The 14,669-nt window shown below is 37.6% G+C and overlaps 1 protein-coding gene across 2 annotated transcripts in view; it reads right to left on the bottom strand.

The window, feature by feature from the left end:
* Positions 1-14,669, bottom strand: part of LOC124629910 — a 103,314-nt gene that overhangs the window by 17,491 nt on the left and 71,154 nt on the right. The gene's annotated exons all lie outside the window — the stretch shown is intronic.

The raw sequence follows: 14,669 nt of genomic DNA, 5'->3' as shown, positions 1-14,669 counted from the left end.
GGCCCTACTGAATTTGGTGTTTTTTGTTTTTTTACGAGTTCTCTATGTTCGACAATTCTATTTAAGATTTTGTATAATTATCTTTTCTTGCAACGATCAATGAGGCGAAGACAAAAGCGTCTCTCAAGCAGAAGGATTTGCCCATAGTCACCACATACATGCGTGATGGTGAGCACTGTGGGACATTTTCTAGTTTCAGAGATGCTGCCTATCTAACTGTGTACAACCTAGCTCCTGGTAGTAGTTAGGTAGGTAGGTAACATATGTTCCTAATAGCTTACTTGAAGTTGGGCTTTTCGAAGTGACGCGCCAACGATAGTTGCCGATAAAAGTATTTCTTATGCGAATATAAATGCGAAAGGGTATAAAGTATGTCAGCGCATAATTCATTATTTGATTGTTTATATCGTGAAGAGATTTGGAAAGGCTTTTAACATAGACGATATTACAATTTCATATAATTACCTACGGCTAATTTAAAACAACCAATATGGCAGCCAGAACATTTTATATCTTACATCAACTTATAGAGATAGGTACATGTTTTCTTTGCTATTAAAGCAACGCTAAAAAGAAAAAGTCCTGTCCTCCTTGCATGCGACATAAAAAGTTTTATTTACCATTTTATTCATGTTTAATTTTCTGGCAACCCTGCTAGTCAAGTGAATGTGTCAATAAAAGTCCCGCTCAGTGCTCGATAAATGTCGCGGAGTAGTAAACAAGCAAGTTGTACATTTTATGTGTAATTAACGAGCTTGGCCCCTGGGACCCATTGGAAATACACATTTGTGTACTTAGGCACATGCCTTTCTTTTAAAATTCTTTCTTTTAAAATTCCCTAGTTATTCGAACTCATCTCTCGACTTCGAAACTTCAGCGCATCACGTTTTCAAACGTTCAATTTAAAAATTGTTTTGACTGAGGGTGACTTGTAACGAGCTTTAATAATTAAAAATGTAGGTTGTACTTTCTTAAGTAGTTGTTAACCTACTTCAAAGTAAGAGGTTTTCTTTTAATTTTATTATTGTTCTATCAAGGTAGTCAAGTAATAAAATGTTCTTTGTCGTTTGTGATGAAACTTCAGAATCATCTCATATTGTACGTTCAATTTCAGTCTGGCAAAGGATTTCTAGGTATTAGGTTTTCCTTCTAGTTTCTCAGAAATAGTCTCAGTCAGGTGTTAACATTATTTATATTTATTTATCCGATTGATGGAAACAGCTTCCTAGAAGATTTTCTTATATACCTAATATGTGCAAAGATTTGCCTATAGATTTAAAAAAATATGGCTGTTTAAAACGGGTTTAGTTCATATAAGGTATTAATATGAATATCCCACGCCATCCAAAGATAGTCCAGTTATAAATATAAATGTCAAGATACACCGCAAAACAAGCACTTTAAGAGTTGAAAATGAGCAATAGAAAGTTAAAACAAACTGCGGGAGTGGCCGTATTGAGAACAGAACCAGTTGGGTCCCGTTTGAGTTCCAAACTTGTGGGGTCTTCACCTAGGGACCTCGGACATTTTGATATCGTAACGAGTAATAATAAGACCTTGACAAAGGTTAATACTTAAGGGAAATAATCATATAAGGGTCGACTTGGGCCATGTTGGATTTGCTAGGATTTGGACTGTTAAATTAAATTTTTGAATCTGTTACTAGGCCGTTTTGGATTTGATTTATTGAATTTCTGGACCAGTTCCAACTAAAGGAGTTATTGAATAAAAGCATTTTCGTACATACATATACGGTAGGGGCACAATATCTTCATTTTAGAGCCGAAATTGTTGGACAATATTTCTTTATCAGGAACTTATTAAAACAGTTCCTTGTACCTATAGGAAACCTTGAGAAAACTTTGACAAGAAAACGATACTTCAGATATTTTATTGCAATGTATTGTTTTTGTTATGAATATATTTTTGAAGACGGCTGGCAGGAGCTGGAGGCGAGAAGCCGAAAATCGATCTCAATGGCGTGCACTTGGAGAGGCCTATGTCCAGCAGTGGACTGCGATAGGCTGATGATGATGATGATATTTTTGAATGCTCTAGGTATTCGATACTTTTCAAATTGAGGTTCGATGGTATTCAATTACTGAATCGATATGAAAATATTTTCTCGGAACTTCCATTAACAATAAACTCTAGAATCATCGATGATTTCCTCGAACATTAAGTCGGTCTGTTCTCACTGTTGGTGTATTTCCAACTCCGAACGGACATGTACTATTGTGCAACATTTCGAGAAAACTTATTGTTCTCACGGGAAATCAGAATGGCTGCATTATCGACTTGCATTGCAACCACTGAATACTAAGACTAGGACAACGGAACGCTATGCAGAAACCAACTGCATACCTAGCTATATACCTACGTAGCTGTGTATAAAACGTCTGTTCATATTAAGTTGCTCAGAGTCTAGCTGATATAGTATTATGCTCTACGTATGTATAAGATACGAGCCAAACGCTTATCCTTTCACACACATTGATAAAGTTTTAGCGCGTTTGAATGGCAATGGCTGACATTATCGTAAAAGTCGAAACTTTGTGTTGAAATAGCTTCAGCGAAACATAAGGGGTTCACGTACAATTGCTAAAGTTTCTAATATACTAGGATATACGCCTCTATTGTTCCCATAATATGTCATAAAAATGTCGTGCGATGTAAACTGTCTCGTTCGAGTTGGAGGCGTGAGTCGCAGTAGGCACATAAATTAAGGAACAAATTCCTTAATCCTGAAGGTGAAGCCAGCCGCCAGTCGCACCGAGGGTCTTCCCGACGATAGAATTACATCGGGATCGAAATACACTTGAACAACTGGCCAGACGTACGTTCGACAAAAAACCAACCAATTTAAAAAGAACAATTTCACTTAAAGCTGCTTGCTTTGTAGTCTTAGTAGCAGATAGTAGTTGCCTTCAAAGATAAGGCAAAATTTTAATTAGGTAAACTTTACTTAGAAGGAAAATTGAGCAACAATTTTTTTTTGGTGAATACTTAATTGATTTAGCATATATATCTCACATATTATTATTAAAAAAAAAATATTTTAAGGAAAAAATATCTTCATAAAAGTCTATGGTCGTTATAATCAAAAGAGAAAAATGAACCTCTACCAAAGTTCGACGTGATGGGAAAGCACCTTCAACATGCGTCAGCGAATATAACGTAATATGAACTAGCCAACAAGCAACCCTCCGACTAGTTATCAAATTAACAGCTTACACAAAACTTACTCAGCTTAAGTAATGGCCGATTCATTCTCATGTTCGTATACAAGGAAAAGATTAGGGGTCGGGACTATTTACTGCCCGAGTTTTTCCGACTTCCTCTTACGCCGAGTCAAACATTTTACCGAGTTAAAAGCCTCCGTCTTGCCGGCTAATGTCACTGTAAGTATCAGCCGAGAATGCTGACTTTACTTGTTGTCACATACACACAAAAGATGAGATAGAACGTGATTGGTCACCCTTCTCCTAATAGCCGCAGCAATGTTGATCTAACAGCGTCATTAAAACGAATCCAGTTAAAATAAACTCGCACAATACTCCATACAATGAAACACGGTAAAAGCTCGCAGTGCTTTATAAAGAAAACAAACACTGAATAATAACGCGCATCATATAACGACGGGCGACATAATGTTATGTTTAACAAACATAATGTAATTACCGTTGATTGTTTACGCTTAATGCAACAATGTGTACAAAGCTCGTGTGAGTGGCGTTAAGCACTTCTCACGTGGTCTAATTAAGTGTTACACTTAGAGTGGTGCCGGGTGAGGGTGCCACTCAATTATTCGCAACTTGATGCGGGATCACGGCGGCGGCGCCTACGGAGCCCGCTCGCTCGCCCGCGCCCGTCGCTCCGCCCGCTCTCCCACAAATCCGACCGACGCATAGCAAAATTCCACACCGCAATTATGTGGGTTACGCGACACTCAGATGGATTATGTGAAATTAAGCGCAGAACAGTAACTAAGTGAGCATAATTCACGCCATCTCACCGACGCTGTGTAAAGGTTGCGGCATTAAGATGATGATAGCTCCTTCCTCGTCTATCTTAAGAGCCACAGCATTGATTCTATCAATGTCCCTACTTTGCCCAAGTGATTCAACTGAAATTGTCAGTTGAAAATGACTTGAAGCTAATTACATCACGCTGCGATGTTTATCAATTTTTGATTTGGAAATCAAGGAACAATACCAACGCCTGACATCTTCAATATCAATTAAGTTGATATTGTAGTAGGGTCGCTTCAATTTCCGTTAATAGGTTTCCTGAAAATTGAAAATGTAAATAATATGAATTATTGAGCATCCGGAAGATGACAACCTATTTATCTTACAACTTTGAGATCCTTATTGTTTCGTATAAGCTACACGTTTATTTTATGTATGTAGTTCCTTTATTTTTACCTGAATATGGAACCTCAATATGTCATTTGTCTCTATGATAACCTTAAGTAACATTTTTGAAGCTCTTTGCTGAGCAGAAGCAATTTTATAAAATTGGGGTTGTTCTGTTACTTAGCTAGCAAAGCTCTTATTGTGGCCAGGAATTAGTATAAAATTAAGTAGTAAGAAATCTAGAATTGGTTTTATGAAACCACGTCACAGACGTTTTATCGCTTCTAATGTAACGTTCGTAGAAAAGCAAAGCGTTCACAATCCGCTCCTGTGAAAACGCTGTAAGAAGTAGTAAGAACTGCTTCGAAGACGCAAAGTCATATAATATTTCGATGATCCCACGTACATGCTCACATATAAGATTTTTCGTTAAAACAAACGAATGAAATTATATTCATAGCAAAACACCAACACAAAATAACATTTGCAATCCCCCATGTCAATTCCAGGAGGTGTAGCTTTGAAAAAATGATTTTAAACTTTTAAATGCAGTTATTATTCAAAGGGTATTACTCATTTCAGGCTTCTGTAGTGCTCCAATTTTGAAATTGAGCTCTGACACTGTGAAGATAGGGTTTGTTTTCGTTTGACTGGTATTTTGGCGTTGCTATAACACTGTGAGATTACCAGCGTGTCGTTACGATGCTCGTTTAGATACGGCGCATGAAGAATTGCACATCTAGAAATGACACGAGGACTTTAACTTGGAGTCACGCAGACATTCTATGTCACTACCACTGTCTTAAGTCGGTAAGTCATATGAATAATCTTTCAGAATAATATGTTTAGATAGCAATATTTGCTTCTTACATAATCTACTGAAGCGCCATAATTTTGACGTCGCCTGAATCTGAACTTTGAAACTACGTCTACGAACTAATATTGCTCAGGTTATAAATTATGTATTCAATAATGTTCGAATCTTTCATTTGAACATTTCAATTACAGTCATATTAATTAATCGAATATCGTTATTTCTGTGTGATTACTAACGAGCGGGAATATTTTTGTAGCAGTAGCTTTATAGAAATTATTTGCTTTCTTAACTTTAAAAATATTTTGCTCTCTGTGTAAGACAAAATGGTGGCCATTAGGTAGAAAATCTCACAAATGTTTCGGTTCGTTAGCCTTGTCCAAGATCACTTTCAACAGATAAATATGTAGTGTGAAAAAGTTTTCGTCGTTATAATAAAACATTAAGCTTCTTGTTTCCACTGAGAGATAAGTACCTAGGTAATATAAATAGGAAAGGTAAACGGCTCATAAATACTTGATTATTAGAACAAAGAAAACGTCATGGACTGTAACTAGTGATTAAGTTCAGTTCTTACTTTGTTTCATGTAGTAAATATAACGATGAAGTGTAGTGAAGTGATGATGAAGAAAGAAAAACCATTTATTCACATAAAAACGCAAATTATTTATAAATTGATTAAGTAATATTTTTGAATAACCTATGTTTTCGATGATTTAACGAATAAATAAGGCAAAAAGAAAAACAAAATTTTAATTATGGATGTATCAATTTTGTCACTCGACAGTGTCACTGGCGTACATACAAGTTTAGTACATCGGCCGGCAAAATAAACCACCTCGCTTGCAGTCGCCTGGGAATCAAAGGATCGAATAAAAAATATATGACGTACAAATAGCAAGTGGCTTTTGCAGATTACGAGTGCTCACCAAATTGGGCTGCAGCGTGAAGGTTAAAAATATAATACAACCTCCGGGTGGGCTCGCTGCTCCCCGTGCAACGCGTTCATTCTTTGATCTTTATTATAATAATAAAGTTAGTTCATTTCGCGCCAGTAATGAATATTAATGTTCTCGCTTAAGTCATAAAATAAACTTTATCTGAACAACGCGTCGTCGTAGCTCTGGCACCTCGGCCCTAGTGATAAATTCACAAAGAATAAGCCGAACTCGGTCCGTTTTCAATTATAACCAGAATTCGTATTGTGTACTTTGTAACTTCAATAATATCATGAATTATTTAGGGCGCGCCGTTAATAACAACACGAATTTGTTGTATTGAACATTGTTCCCGGAGCTTCGCACCAGCTGTACTTTATGCTGAATCTATTTGTATTATGGCCCTGAAATTCCATGATTTGTAAAATTGTTTGATCTGTAAAATTATTCTATTCGTTGATAGTTTGCGTGATCCTACAGTTTGAATATCAAAACGCAAATGGAAACTTTGTGTTGACTTTGATTGAGGTTCCATTCTGCTGTTACACGAGCTTAGGAGCAATTTGTGCCCCGACATATTGTACTCACAGTTCCGATAGTAGCTATGTTTTAACCGCTCTTTAAACTATATACATATGTAGAACATATGTATATAGTTTACTTATCTGTATCATTTACCCGTCCTCATCACTTCTGAATATTACACATGGATTTTAGAGGGCAATAGATTTTTATGCGTGAAATCGAATGACAACCAAATTAGGATATCTACCCTCAGGGTACAGCAAATTCACGACGGTTCTGGCGTAAAATTCCCATCAAACAGGTTGCTAGATAAATTTTATACTTGAAGGAGTTTTAGTTGAAGGCTTGAGGAATAGCTTTATATTCATTGTTCTCACAGGGTACCTAATCAGAAACGTTACGATGTAGAACAAGACTTAGGGGAATCAGGGTCGTTTCCTAGCAGAACATAAACATTCTACACATCCACGGCCCAGCCCCGTTACAGCACCTACAGTAAACACCCACTGTTCAACGCAATATTATTTTTAATTTCAGTAATAAGCTATTTTTTCTCGACAAAAAAAAAACAGAACCGTTTGCAACACGAGTAAAAAATTATGAAAATATTGAACCTTATATAATATAAAGCAATCAAGGGAATTACCTGTAAACAGAACCGAGGCTGTGCTTTATTATTGTTGCAGAATTTTTAATGAATGCTACGTTCTGTTGTTTGCTGAGAGGCATGCCGCCGTGACTCACAAGGAGAGTAAGTAAGACTATAAACAAGGGCTAATCTCGTTCTGTGCTCCGTTACGTTTGTTCTCCAAACATGCAGTGTTTGTGCAGACAATAGCTAAGTACAATAATTGTGCATGAAGTGGCCGGGAGAGCCGTGCCTTGTTGGCACAGCGGGCTCTCTAAGCCTTTCCGATGTGTGACTAATGTTTGTGTATGGTAATGAGATGGTAATGACTGGCGCGCTGGTTCGCCTACCTAAACTGGATCATTGAGCGCCCGTTTTCATCACACTCGTCCGGTCAGCGGAGCGCAGCGTCGAGTGGTTTGCTAAGACACAGCTTGCACAAGCTTTCTGAATAAACAATGCTGTTTGCTGAATGTAGCGCTGGTGGCCGACTGCCGCAAACGCCGCTGCCTGAGATGTATAATTCCGTGTTCACTGAACTTCACTGCAATTGCAGCCTACTCAGGCCGCAACTCTTTCAATCTAGCTCTCGCAAACCTCATCTAAGTAAAGTTCTTTTATGTATTCTGCAATTATTGTGTATGTGTGCTTTAAAGCTTCATACAGTAGGTTTTAAATTAACGCACACAACGGAAAATACTCTAAGCAATTAAATAACAACTTATAAGCATTCTTATTTAATGAATCATGAAGGTACTCAAATACAATCGTTTTCCGATAATAAAAACAACGTAGGTATATAGAGATACTATCGAGCAGTTTACAAGCCACCAATATTATTGGGAAGTCAGGCTAATAGGATTACGAGTGCGAGTAGGTATAAGTTTCACGTCATTAACGAGCGCCTCTCAGCTCTAATTAGGCTGTATCGATATAATCGAAGCGCCACAATCGATTTTATAAATAGCTTCTATTAATTATTCGTTATCCATTTCGTGATTAATAGGTAAAAGAGATGTTATGTGTTGTCGTTTAGACTTTGGAATCTAATTAGGAGGCATCGAACCATTTTCAGTTGAAAGTTCTTGGTCATATGACCCGGATTCATTGCTTATTTAGGCACCGTATGATTAGCAAGCGGCACTTTAATTGAAAACGAACTTACAATCAGACTCATGTCTTTTGAGAGTTCTATTTGGTAAACGTCATCACGTGAGCAAGCGCGACAATGTTTTATCAGTGCAAATAAAATACTTATTAAATAATAAGTTTTATTGCTACGTTAGACTTAAGAAAAATTAATGCTACCGTAAGTTGGTGCTTTTGCAAAAACCATACGAGGAATTTGCAAAGTCGCCAGATAAATGGCAAAAAGCTTCCTCAAGAAGGTGACTACACTTAATTTCAAAGAGATTTTTGCGATAGGTATTCTCCTGAAATGTCAAGTTATTTCATTGGATTGTAGCGTTTATATGGCATTAGTTGGTTAAACTACTTGAATTTTATTTTTACCTTTGATAATACTAGGTACCGAACTACATTGAGAAGTATGATGTTACAGGCAAATGAAAATTGTATCAATTTAGTTGTTACCACGTTGATACCCAAACCAATAAATAAGAAACCATTTAACGTTTAATTAATAAACTTAATTCGTTTGCTAGAAAATTTGATACGGGAAAACAATAAAATTGTTTCTTTGGAAAATTCAAATGTTTCTGTTTCTGGTCAATTTATTTGGGATCTGTTTAAAAGTTCTTTCTTGGTAAAGATAAATAGTATTGTTGAAAAGGTTGTAAGGAGGTATTATTCAAAGAACGGATTGTTTATGCCCAGTTCGATAGCTAAGAGTGAGAAGTAATCCATCTGCTGACGTTTACCTTGTGTTTATTTTGCGTGTTTATTTATACGTTGTTATAAGAAGCTAAGTACCTATGGGGTTCGAAGGATAGAAAGAAATGAGATTCTTTGTTATTATGATTTTTACTTTTTATTCTACTCCTACAGCTGGCGCATTACCTAGGTACCTTCTACCTATTGTACCTCAGCAGGATTGCTGTATTTCAGCTTGTATACACACTAGTGTATTACGTAATTACAAGCTCGCGGGAGGTTTCATCTTGTCTCTGTGAAGCTAACGCGTCGACTTTGTTATTGCAGTTGCAGTGCTGTATTTAGCTACTAAATTAATTGAAAAAACATAAAATATTTTAAACACTTAACAATAAGTAACAAAATACTGATTCAAAATATAGTCGTTTTCTGTTTAGTAAGGCTTCCACACTTGTATTTTCGGGTCGATTTTTCCGAGTAATATCGCTCGATTCGGCGATGTTTCGCCAATACTGCAAAACAACTTTGCTGTCCGCGAAAAAAAGATCTATTATGAAAGCGCTGCAAAGCCATTGTTATAAGCTATGAATTCCATAGGTCACATAGTGCAGATCAAGTTGGTGGTGACATCAACTAGCTTACGAGCAGACCAGCCTGCTGTGCTAGAAATCCGATACCTACATACCACCCATTAAATATATATATATGTCTTTGTTGCTTTAGCGGTTACTTTTTAATGAAATTATTTTTTATGAAGATTATTCTATATTTAACTTAGTCTTGCACGTTTAGATTTGGAATGTTTTATCTAGTCGAAACAAAGCGTTGAAACCTACATGTTATCCTGAAACGATTCCGTACCTAAGTAGTTTTATTTTTATCTGAAAGTGTCAACTGACAATGTGATTTTGAGGTTGTAGGATACATTCTAAAAGCGGGTTCCTCTAAGCCGAGATAACGCCGGGTAAAAAGGGATGAACCATAAATAAACAACTTACGTTACGTGGGTATTCCATATTTTTCTTTAAATCAAATTTGCCCGGGGTGTCGAAGTGGCAAAATGCTGTTTCCATTCCGCCCAAAATATGATCTAATAGAACGGGGAATCGATGTTTCCAACACTGATTTATACTCATTGAAAATATATGAATTGAAATATGTACGGAGTGCAAGCGATTGGATCGTTTATGAATATATAAATGGTTCGCGGTAACTATATTTATTGTTTCATTGACGCCGCGGTTTTTCGATAGGAAAAATTAATAGCGGTGACGCGGCCTACCACATTTTACCGGTATCCAATCAGTTCCACTGAATTTTGCGACGTAAATTGTTTTTAACTGGTAATATCGTTGATTTTTAACGTCACAGTTTTGCCAGTTAGCCAGTTTGTCTCCGTGTTTTAGAAGTCACTTTAAATTGGTTGGTCCAGGATGTCATTTGAACATCTTCGGCAGTCAAAACGGGTACCTACCAAGTCAAAAGCCAGAAGGTCTGACAAACAGTCATATAAAGGAGTACCGGGTTGCCCTTATAATTTGGGTTCTAGAATTCGGATAGGTATGTTACGAGTACAATACTTACCAAGAAACTCGGTAACAAAATTGATGCTGTTTTGTTTTAATTTTGCATAATTGGTTAAGGAAATAATGGCTGTATATTATTATTATCAATATACCTGCTGAGAACTGGTTTTAAGAAAAAGCTCCTCTTTACGAAATGCAGAGTATTGTTTCCGTTAATAAATTCGAAGAACCTAACGAAGAGGCTTATTAACACGAATAGGTATTCTGCAGAAGATTTATACTTTCAGAAAAATAATTAAGGAAAAATATTGTACAAGCAATACAATTGATTTCGAATTATTTACAACAAAAATATAGGCAAGCATGAAAAGCACGTGTTCTATATTCACTAAATTTAACTCAAAATGTATTACCCACACAACTCGAGTGCAAGTATAATATAAATATTTATAGATAATACAATTCTGTAGCCGCTACAGTTCCAGATTCCAAGGAATAACAAACAGGTACAATCAATTGGTATTCAAATTACATATAAAGTTCTCGTACACATGTTATTCCGCTGAGTAAATTATACAGTGCAGTTATGTTTACTTTAACCATGGTTGACTTAAGAACATGCTTACAGCTTCCCTGGCTTGTTTGTTCGTTCTCATTGCTGACACGCTTTCTAAAGGTAGCAGGAAGTAACACATTACTATTGTTTCCATTTTTATTATTATTTGTTCACACTGTTTAAGCTATTAATATCAATTATTAAAGTTAGAACACTTTATTGCTTGTTAAACGGCGTTCGTGACGGCATTTACGGAAAAAGAAATTGTTTGTTTGTTATGTTTTAAGTTATGACTGAGGCGTGATTAAGTTAAGTATTCTTTTATTGTATTTCTTTAGTTTATTAATTAGCTAGCCATTTGGTTAAGACTGCGGTTGTGTGAATCGGCAAATAGGTAATTATAGAAATGCAATGTTTGTACAATGTGTACTGGTATATTCTTCATATTACAAAAATAGGACCCTCATAGCTCATTCATCTTTTATTAGCCATTTTATAAATAAGCCTGGTCTATAACCATTTCGCATACACATGCACATTTTAGCATTCATGTTTACCAAATGACCAGATGCAATATGCTCGCATAAACAATGCATTCAGCTGCTCTGATAACAATAAGTTTTCAAGAATAATAAAATTCATACCGGTTGTATTCAAAACGGGGCACGTACAGTAACGTACGGTCCAATTTTGGCGCACAATTTACCTGCAGATGCAACAAACACAAAGAGGCTATATTTTCGCGGAGGAGGGCGGGGGGGGGGGACGGAGGGCAGCGGCGTGTGCCGGCTCGGATTACGTTGGCCATCTGCCGGCGACACCGAACAATCAAGCTAACGAGGCGCGCTCGCGACACCGGATTAAAGCCTAATGCCGCTGCGAACAATACCGTCGACGCCCTTTATCAGTTACACTTAGACGCTAACAGATCGCTCGTGTCGCGACAATGGCCCTTCTTGTTTATGGCTAATCCTAAGTGGATTACTCGCGGCCCGCAGTAACGCGGCGCAGCACAATCATCACGCAGTAGTTCAGCTCCATAAAAAGAAACGAGCTCGAGACTTCGACTTTGACATTCGTGTAGCTTACTAACAAGAACTTTCGAAATTAATGGGATTAGACAATATTGTGATAATGTTAAACTGGTACAACATTATGGCAATGCTATTATTTAGTCGTGTGTTGTGTCACGCGTTTAAATTGTCTCCATTGCTTACACGCGGCACAACAGTACGCAGCCAACGATATGAAACCGCATGAAATGAATGTCGCTTCGCTATGAAAACGAGTTTGTCGATCGCAATATCGTTTGCTCACTCGTGGCTCGTTGTTCATAACGACACAATGTGTACGCACTTATTAAACTGTAGCAAGCCATAACGGATTCGCCTTCAATTTTTGGTTGATGTTGATCCAATTTTGTATCCTTGGAAATTTTGTTGGATGCCGTCCAATTGTGGTTTCATGATGCCGACATTTTATTGGTATACGACGTGATGTTTAGTAGTTTAAAAGTATTTTAGTTTAGGATATTTTTCTTTGTAGTTCAGTGACTTAACGTGTTTTACCTTCTGTGTGTTGCCTGGCGCGGGGTGCAAGGTGACGCGTCAAGAAGCGCGCACAGTGACGGATCGCCACTCGCTTGTTTATTCAATAGTTTCCGTCTCAGGCGAGGCTCAGCGATAATCGCTGATCCTTTTCAGCGCTTTGTTTTGTCTCCGATGATTACGGGCCACTCGTAATCGAGTGTTTACTGTATCGAACTGACGACGCAGTGTTTATGTTACATTTCTTGTTGATTCTGCTGTGCTTGTGCTGTTATGTTTGTGATAGCATAATTATGATGAATGAGCGTCCTTACACGTGTCGTGATTCGTGGAACAGCAGACTTAGATAAAAAAATATTAGATAACTCTTCTGCAACTTTCACTAATTACCTAATGCAAATATGCATTAAGATTTTTTTCAGAATAACTTTTTGTTGCAAATATAAAGTGTTATCTACGCTAAACATATTTTTATAATATACGCAAGCATGTCTAGCAGCAAAATTAAATTTCAAAATTGCTTCTGTTTTGAAGACGGCTGGCACAGCTGGCTGTAACCACGCCTCAGTCAGTAAAGAATGCGGCGACTTGAGGATACCAAGCTTAGTATATTTATTCCCATTGTTGTTCCGCTCCCGCCTCAGCAAAGTTTTAAATTAAGGAGATAGTTATTGCTGATAAATCTGGAAGTGTTGCTCTTACTGCGGAGCAAAGTACAGACACAGATAATGTACGCGGTATTATCCCCCTGCTTTTATCGCCATTGTTTCAAAGTCTCACCGAGCCTAGTGACTTTCACTTTTTGAAGTATCGATTATTTAAACGTACTCGCCTACTAACCTTTTGGTTTCAGTCCTTAAAAGGTATTTAATTCAAAGCGTTCCTATTAAATAGCATTCCTATAAAATTGTTAACGGATTTAATAAAGGACACAGAAGACAAGGCTTCCTTAGTGACAAATTAAAAATGTTGGCGAGATTAGTTCTGACTCGGCTGACGGGCCCCTGAATGGGGACGGAATTCAATGAATAGCTTCCCGACTCTCACTAAAGTGGCCAATCTCTGCCAAGATTACGTCACATTAAGGGCCTTTCTCACAATCCTCCCCTTCAAATGACGTACTCACTGTTGACCACTACTTAACCCTATTATTGTTGAACATTTCCCGATTCTTAATGTGCGCTGAGACCACTTGATGTCAATTCGGTCCCCAATAATATTTTATCATCAAAGAAGATATAGCTGATAAATGTATTTATCGTGATTTTCCTCAGCAGCGATCGTATATTCCGGAAGTGCATCGCGCCATATTTCCCAGTTATCGCGGGACAACGAAACAATCCACGATAGATCAGCGGAGCGCGCCGACCACTTGTCAACGCATCGCGGCGAGCGACGCTTCGTGGGGCGCTCAAACTAAGCGTTTGTGCCAAAAGTACGTGACCTTCATGTATATCAATCCCAGCGTGATTTATACAGGAGGGATCTGTAAAATATGATATAAAATAAACATTGACAACCAAAACGATGAAATACGACGCAGTGTTGTGATTTAAGGGCGCGTTTCACGAGATTTTATGGCGCTATAAAATCAGTTCGCGCTCTGCTCTCGCCTCGCCAGAGAGCGCACGTACTGCACAGATTTGACAAAACAGACGACGGACATTTATTTGTTCGCTAGTTTTTTTGCAAGTTTTATGGACTGGTGCCAAGTTTATGGTCCACGGACAACGCGGCATCGGGCGGACGCTTTGACAGTGTCAAATTGAGAGACACCGTTTGATTTGTCTCCACACTCCTTGTGCCCATCTTCGGAGCAAATATAGATTTAAGGTGATTAATCGGATTTGATAACGTGTGACATTTAGCAATCAACTACCCAGGTATTCAGGAAGATTAATGCCTCTCTAGAACAATCCCTAGCCTTGAATACCCCAGACTTGA

The sequence above is a fragment of the Helicoverpa zea genome, chromosome 4, assembly GCF_022581195.2.
Source record: "Helicoverpa zea isolate HzStark_Cry1AcR chromosome 4, ilHelZeax1.1, whole genome shotgun sequence".
NCBI classification, from domain to species: domain Eukaryota; kingdom Metazoa; phylum Arthropoda; class Insecta; order Lepidoptera; family Noctuidae; genus Helicoverpa; species Helicoverpa zea.
This window is presented reverse-complemented; position numbering and strand designations above follow the sequence as displayed.